General features: G+C 43.6%; 2 protein-coding genes across 3 annotated transcripts in view; one reads left to right on the top strand and one right to left on the bottom strand.

Moving 5' to 3' along the window:
* SLC13A3 (solute carrier family 13 member 3) overlaps positions 1 to 7,239 on the bottom strand; it is a 76,324-nt gene extending 69,085 nt beyond the window's left edge. Inside the window, exon 1 of the mRNA XM_042465932.1 lies at positions 7,094 to 7,239. The gene's annotated coding sequence lies outside the window, so the exon portion shown is untranslated. The remainder of the gene's footprint in view (positions 1 to 7,093) is intronic.
* NCOA3 (nuclear receptor coactivator 3) overlaps positions 1 to 8,327 on the top strand; it is a 1,019,275-nt gene that overhangs the window by 166,612 nt on the left and 844,336 nt on the right. The window lies entirely within an intron of this gene.

Below are 8,327 nucleotides of genomic sequence, written 5' to 3'. Positions count from 1 at the left end.
CAGAAAGACAGACAGACAGATAGACAGACAATAAAAGATAACCAGGGAGGTAGAACCAGGGACAGGGGAAGAGGCGACACTGTGATGCCACATAACTGGCAATTGTGCAACTGCCCCAGGAGCTTTGTTTTGCCCCTGAGGACTTGCATGATGGCCAAATCATTCACAGGGACAGGGCAGGGAGAGGTTGGAGGCAGTATTGTGCAGTGAGTACTGCATCTCCAAAGCCACTTCCTTCCCAGTGTTCTCATCGTTTAATGTCTTCAGATTCTTGGGCACATTCACCAATATTCAAGATAGAAATGTATAACTAAGTACTATCTCCTGGCACAACCACTTCCCTAGCCAGAAGACAGACCAAGCAATGAAAGCTGGTTCAGCTGCCAATTGGGGCATGAGGAGGATGACTTTTCCAGCCCACTCTCCTTAGTGAAAAACACTTCAGGAGGATGGCAGAATAATCTTCCTTGCACTCTAGCCAGAAGCTGAAAGGACTTCCTTCAACTGTTCTGACTGCTGGGTAAGGTGGCCTGAAGGGGCATTTATGTAGTCTTACAGTAAGACTATATAGGTGCATCCACACTGCAGAAATAATCCAGTTTGAAACCACTTTAACTGCCATGGTTCAATGCTAAATGTCTCACAAAACTACAACTCCCAGAATTCCACAGCACTGAGCTATGGGAGTTAAAGCGTGCCAAACTAGATTATTTCTGCAGTGCAGAAGCAACCTGAGTAGTCTTATGAAATACAGAGCAGTTGCAGGTCTATAACGTTAGGCTACAAATCTGTAACTGCATTACTCAATGTCAGTCATTGTCTTGTAGTGTTATCAGTTTCCAGCCAGTGTTTTATGACTGACTACACCAACCATTAAGTGAATGGGCCATTATATGAGTGGACCATTATGTGAATGCTGGACTCCCACCACCAAGTGTACCTACAGGTTCAAACAGTTTGGAGGACCCCATTCTAAGCTTTCTCTGTGCATCTTGCCTAAAGATGTGAACAGCAGCTGTCTATGCAAGATACCTGCACAGCTATAGCAAGCACTCTTAGAAAAAGGGCCATAGTTTTCTGCCAATCAGTTCCAAACCAGAACATCAATAAATCCATAAAGAGCCTGAACAAAGTCCAGAGTTGAGAAATTTCCCTTCCCAGCATCCATTGAACTAAACGCATGTTACCTGCAGTTTTTTTAATGCAAATTACATAGGAGAGGGGGCTCATAATTAATAGAACTAAAACAAAAAATTAATCTTTACCTTTCTTGCTGTACTCCTGAGGAAAATCAATTATGAAGCTAATATCTTCAGTGAGAGAAATCTCCCCAACCACCCTAATGGGGCATTCCTCCCCCCCCCCCAAACAAATACTAGCATCAGAAGGTTTTGTTTTTTTTTCTTCAGGATGCTGGGAGAGAGAAAAGCATGTCCTCAGATGGTCCTAATTTGGCAGGGACAGTCCCAATTAATCCTCAGTCATCCCACTTTTTCTGCTGCTTTTAAGATGTCCTGGTTTCTCTCTCCACTTCCCATCTTTCCCTTTTGTCCTCAGCTTGGTTCAGTTGCTGCAAACTGAGTTCAAAGTGTGAAAGTTATTAACTGACCAAGAGGAGAAAAGAAAAGTGGAACCTTGTCATTCCCAGTACACAGGCAAAAACTGTTGCATCTTCTCCTGTCTTGTGTGTTCTTCCTTGTTAATACTGTTGCCAACTTGACTACACTCTGGTGTTGCTTGGACACACAAGTCCAAATTGTCATCCATGAAATACTGGAAGGTGTGGACAAGTATCTATCCACACTGCTTTGATCCCTTAATTTTTCCTCTCTTCCTCAGTCACATATACAGTTGGTTCTCCTTATCCACTGTGTTTTTTATACAGGGATTCAAGCATCCACAGCTTGAAAATATTCCAAAAAAGTATGAATTCCAAGTATCGAACCTTGATTTTCCCATTTTATATAAGGGACACCATTTTGCTATGCCATTGTATTTAATGGGACTTGAGCATCCATGGATTTTGTTATTCACAGGGGTTCCTGGAACCAAACCCCAGCGCATAAGGGCCCACTGTATGCTATTTTATATTATTTGCATTTTTAAAAACCTTCACTTTTGGGGGAAAGGCAAATTCAATATCGTATCTGCTTTGACATGATAGCGAATCAGAGGAGTGTTGTGGTTTGAGCACTGAAGTATGATCTGGAGATGCTGGAGACTAGGGTTGGAATCCCTGTTTGGTCACGATAGCCCACCGGGCAACCTTGGGCAAGTCACACTCTCTCAGACTCGGAGGGCAATGGGAAATTACTTTTCAGTAAATCTTGCCAAGAAAACCTTGTGATAGAGTTGAATTAGGGTTGTGTAAGTCTGAAATCACTTGAAATCACTTGAAGTCACACAAAATCTGAAATCACACAACCACCGCTTTGGCTCCAAGAACCAAATAAAATATACTTCAAATGACAATACGGTTTCAGTCACAAGTGGTAAGGAATAAGATCTGGAGGTTTTCTGGGTGTATATATACAAAAGCAGTTATATTACACATTGTCAGGGCTGAGAATGTGCAACTGTTTAGATGTTTTTGGACTGCAATTTCTAGCAGTCCTAACCAGCACAGGTAATAATAATGACTGATTTAGACCAATAATATCTGAAGGAATCCAGCTGTTCATCTCTGTAGCAATACAATAATCACATTTCACTTTACTGAAATTATGTTGTAACTATTCTTTCCAGATGATCTCTGCTAACTGAATAGAGCAGTGAAAACTAGACAAGGATCTCATGACTGAGATTTGCTGACAGAGACAATTCGATCTATGCTTCTGAAGAAAAAAAATCATCATAGTCATAGTCTAACTTGTTTGGTGGATGGGGAAGGAGTTGATAGTATAAAACGGTATCTATATCTACACAGAAACAGTCAAAACACAAATATTTTATACAACTGCAAATTCATAGCTAGGAAACAGTTGTGGTAAAATTCACAGTTCAGACATATTCACACATTAACTAAACTGGAGGAGATTGGGATTAGATGCCGGTATGGCAGACAAAAGAAAAGGACACCGTATCTATTACTGAAGACTAAAAACTGTGTGTCCCATTTGTTGGTGAATCCCATGCCAACTCATGCAAGTCCAAAATCAGGAGCTTGGCAAGAGGAAAAAGAGAAACTAGACATCTGGAAGAAAATTCTATTCGCTTTCCCTACTACTGATGATTTACTAAAAAGTTTGGTTCCCAGCCGATAATTATACATTAATATGTACATGATCCTGACATCATTCCAAAAAAAAAAAAAATACTGCAATTAAGACTGACATCTCAAGGCATCCTAGAATAACAATATTTAGGCAATTATGCACACAAAAAAACTGCTTAAAAAGCTATATGACTGGCTTGCCATGTTTACTCAATAGGAAGCACACACTGGTTTAAGGTCCCAGGCTGTGAATCTATGTACAAGTATCACAAATCTTACCGAACACAGCAGAAATTACTTACAACTAAATACATAAGACTGTGCAGTTAGGTTATGGATGAGCAGCCCTGTCCCTCAGCATACAATACTCTTTTACAAATCAGCACCTGTCAAGAGGCTGCGAGATAAAGACTTTTGGAAATAGAAGACTGAGAAACAGGAGACAAAGAATGAGTACAAACATGCATTTTATTAGTCAGGGTAGTTCAGAGAACGGAAAAGAAAAGTTTGTCTGAAAAAGCCAACGTACAAGCTCTGGGATTTTCTCCAGGAAAAAGAATTATTTCCTTGTGACTTGAATAAGAGAGAGCTCTTGGAGTAAAGTAACTAGATTAGCTTTGCAAGGAGTTAGCAATCTGAAACTGTGATTTCTATGCCACAGCATGGGACGGAGCACTTACCCATAACTTCGTGTAACTATAACCTCTGTAGAAATATTGTGCTCTGAATTTTGGAATATTCTGAATTAAAAGGCAATCTAATAAAATAAGGCTATTGGGGCCATCTAGCTATTGGGGGTACAGAATATTGGAGGAGGTTCATTTTAATAAGGAGGAGGTTCATTTTCAAGTAAGACTAGAGCCTTGATAAGTTATTTTTAACTACACTTCCCAAAATCCCCCAACCAGAATAGTAAGCAGCCATGCTGGCTGGTGGAGTTCTTGAAACCGTAATTCACAAATGCAACATTTTGAGGCTTTTGAAAAACAGTAGATCATTTGGTCCATACTTGGCTGAGTGGACTGAAAATTATTATCAAGGAGCATGCTGAAAATGACAGAATTTTCATCAATTGAAACAGTTGAGAAGACGGGGTCTATTAACAGTGTAGAAGAGAAGAAACACAATTTTTGGTGTCAGGAAAATTGTTTCCAGTGGAGAGAACAACAATTCCTCCCCCAACTCCATCAGTCTATCTAAAAGGACAGGTAAAGGAGTTCTGAGAAAGGACAGAAAGCAGGAGGGGAAGAAATGTGGTAGCTTGAGAAAGAGGGAATGGATTTTTCTTTGGACCAAATGTTTTCTTGACTTGAAAATTCTATACAATGTCATGGCCAGCCCTACCATAAATCAGAGGGAAATAACCACCTTAGACAGCTGATCCAGAATATCATGAAGGAGTAGCAAAATCTTTGCTGCTTAATTTCTTATTGGTGTATTTGTATCACCAACGCATGAGAATGAAATCTGTTGAGAATTCAGTCTCACATGTCAAAATAATTTGTCTGATCTTGGACACTATACATATTGATGCATAGGAGTACCATTTGTTGCTCAAATGCCTTGAACGCTAGCCCTGTTCTGAACTGAGAGGTGAAGGAAGCAGGTTATGAGCCATGCTTGAGGGGTATGATCTTGTCTCATGAGCTTTCTCCTCAGCTAGTAAGGGCCTAAGGTGGAAACTCACACGAGGTAATTATCTGGGTCAGAGAATAACTGTAAGTCGGAGGCAACCATGACTCTCTTGAAAGTAGGAGCCATCAGGTTTCACAACAACTAATTCCACAATATCTGGAAGAGTACAGCTGCTCATCCCTGTAGCAATACTATCATCACATTTCACTTTACTGACATTATGTTGTAACTATGCTAATATTCTTGTACAGCTAGTAAAAGGAAACAATTAATCACTATATGATGGGAGCCTTGGTGGGGGCTAGAGAACTTCCATAAGGATTCCTTGATTGGAACAGTAAATAGACAAAGAATTTAAAAAAAAAACAGCTGCGGGGTTCAAGAGTAAAAACAAACATCAGGACTGGGTAATACTGCTAGGTTTCAAGACTGCTGAAATGTCACAAAAGTGGCAAGCCTTCAAGTGCTGCATAATTCTTCCTCAAACCAGATGAGAGAAGACCAAAAAAAAAGTCCCAAATTCTGATTTCCAAAATGGGGATTGCAAAGAGGCAGCAGCAGAGGAGAATTACTATGGGAGCAAAGAGAGACGAAATCAGGGTACATCAGATAAACAGAAGATAAAGGCACCTCCTGGTAAGTCTTGTCGCATTAAGGTAGCAGAGCTGTTACTTCTATAGCAGCATGGGCTGGACAGAGGAAGGAGCAGAGTGATGGGTCTTGTTGCCAGGAAGGGCAGGCACTGCAGTTATGTGAAGAAAAGTGGGTGACCCAATACTTCCTCCCTCTTTTAACAACTACATAAATGCTATTCAAAGTGGAGGTCCATGAATCAGTGCCAGTCCTCAAGCCATCGGCTGCCAGTCTGCAGAGAATTTCCAGAAAAGAAAGAAAGAAAATGTTGTCATCAATGGGCACAAATATGGTGCCATCATCTTTTTTACACACTAAAGGGGGGAAAGTCCAGTCACACATCAGGTGACAAAAGAAGCACTGAGCTACATGGCAAGAGGCAAGAAATCAACATGTGGAGTGGAGACACAGGGGCTGCATCCACACTGCAGAAATAATCCAGACTGACTTCACTTTAACTGCTATGGCACAATGTTACGGAATCCTGGGATTTATAGTTTGTTGTGGCCCCAGAGCGCTCTGACAGCACAGGATAAATGTCTCCCCAAACTGCCAATCCAAGGATGCTGTAGGATGGAGCCATGGCAGTTCAAGTGGTGTCAACCTGGATTATTTCTGCAGTGTGGATGCAGCCAGAGTTATAGGGAAAGCATCATCTGTTGGAAACTGCACCTGCCATACAGGTCTTCAAAGCAAAGAAAGGCTGAGGAGATGTTTAAAAGGAAAAAGTGCACTTCTGTAGAGAGAAGAGAGCAAGATGAGATGGTGGCCATGCAGATCCTCTGAAAATCCCAGGGGGTCTCTTGACTTGGGGGCAAAAGCTGAAGCTCTCCTTGGCTGCCTCCGCACTGGAGGAATAATCCAGGTTGATGCCCCTTGAACTGCCCTGGCTCCATCTTATGAAATTCTGGGAATGGTAGCTAGTGGTGGCACCAGAGCTCTGCCAGAGCTTTCCTAAAACACCAGAGCTTTGCCTTAGTACTGAGCCATCATGGCAGTTAAAGTGGTATCAAACCGGATTATTTAAAGGTGCCAAACACTCAGGATAACAGTATCTGCTATATAGCTCTATACTGAAGATAACTTCATCCATCTATTTTCACACAGTATTGACACAAAGCTCTGGCGCCACCACTAACTACCATTCCCAGAAGTCCACAGCACTGAGCCATGGCAGTTAAAAGTGGTATCAAACCAGGTTATTGAAGGGTGCCAGTCACTCAAGAGAACAATATTGCCTCTGCCTCTAAACCGAAGATACCTTCTTTCACCCTTTTCTTCACTGACCCAAAGCTCTGCCTTGACAGCCCTGAGCTCTGCTGCCCCCCTCAGCCTTGAAGCTCCAGGGCAGCTGGAGCGGGGTCCAAGGGGCTCCTTCCTCCAGAGGGTGGGTTACCTTGGGGGGCAGGCTGAAGAGGAGGGGCAGCAGGGCCAGCGGGGTGCCAAGCAGCACCAAGTAGCGGCGGATGCTCCAGACTTTCTTCACCAGGGCGCCCAGGGCTGCCATCCCTGCAGGACCGAGTGCTGGTGCCCAGGGGCCAGGGTCCGGCGGCGCCTCCGTTTTATCCAGGAGGAGGCGGCGGTCGGAGCAAGAGGCCGGACTTTGCTTACCTTCGGGGCTGGGGCCTTGGCCGCCCGCCTCCCAGCTCCTGCTCCAGCCTCAGGGGCAACGCCGCCTCCTCCTCCTCCTCCTCGGGGCTCCCTTCCCTCCAAAAGGGCCCAAGGGTCAGCGACCGCCCTGGCCTCTAAGGGAACCCTCCTTGGCTCCTCCTCAGGGGAATGAAGGGGGCTCCAAAGCCTGCCTCTCCTCCGGCCTCAAAGGGGCGCGTCTCCACGGCAGAAGGGAAGCGGCAGGAGGCAAGGATAGATCCAGCCCCGCGAGTCTGGAGAACCGGAGATGGAGACTCCCGAGAAGAGAGACCTGGGCAGCAGGAGCTTTCCTAGGCTTCAACAACAGCAACAATAATAATAATAATATGTAGGGATCTCTTGTCGCCCCTTTGAGATTCACTGAAGGAAGCTTTCCTAGGCTTCAGTCGGCTCCCTCAGATGCAATTGGTGAAGCATCAGAGGAAGTCGGCTGAAGCCCAGGAAAACTCCTGCTGCCCACTTCTTTCTTTCCGTGAGTCTCAGAGGTGCTTCTGGCGCCCCTGCCCAGTCTGTCGCTTCTTTAGAAGTAATAGCTGATACTCTATAGACCTCTCTCTGGATGATGATGATGATGATGATGATGATGATGATGATGCCTTCAAGTTGTCTCCAACTTATAGTGGCCCTAAGCAAACCTATCCTGAAGTTGTCTTAGCAAGATTTGTTCAGAGAATGTTTGCCATTGCCTCCTTAGACTGAGAGAATATGATTTGTCCAACGTCAAGCAGTGTGTTTCTATGCTCATGTGGGGTTTCGAAAACTAGTCTCCTGAAGACTGTGCCCATCACTCAGACCACACTGGCTCTCTCTCTCTCTGTGTGCATCATGCTTTACAAACAAGCAAAGAAACACAGAAATTCGTGAACTCACATTCTGCCCTAAGAAAATCTGAATTTTGCAAGTGGTGTTTTATATACCCCTTTACATATACAACCATTTGCAAATATATTTTTTGCTTCTGTTATTCACGCATCATCCCTTGACCTCTAGAAGTCCTGCTTGCCTCCTGTCACCTCTCCCTCTCTTCCTCTTGTTTTCTGAGAAGAATTGCCCATGAATTTTGTAGCCTATTTTCTAGTTTCAAATTCTGAGAGAATTGCCTTTTTGTTCAAAGATGAAACAAGCTTTGATTCCCAGGCTAAATGTTTGATGCCTCACCCCAAACCAAATTCTGTGCTTGGGTCGTTTCATTGCA

Source organism: Sceloporus undulatus, chromosome 4 (assembly GCF_019175285.1).
Source record: "Sceloporus undulatus isolate JIND9_A2432 ecotype Alabama chromosome 4, SceUnd_v1.1, whole genome shotgun sequence".
NCBI classification, from domain to species: domain Eukaryota; kingdom Metazoa; phylum Chordata; class Lepidosauria; order Squamata; family Phrynosomatidae; genus Sceloporus; species Sceloporus undulatus.
Note: the sequence above shows the minus strand (reverse complement) of the source record. Positions and strands in the feature narration are given on the sequence as shown.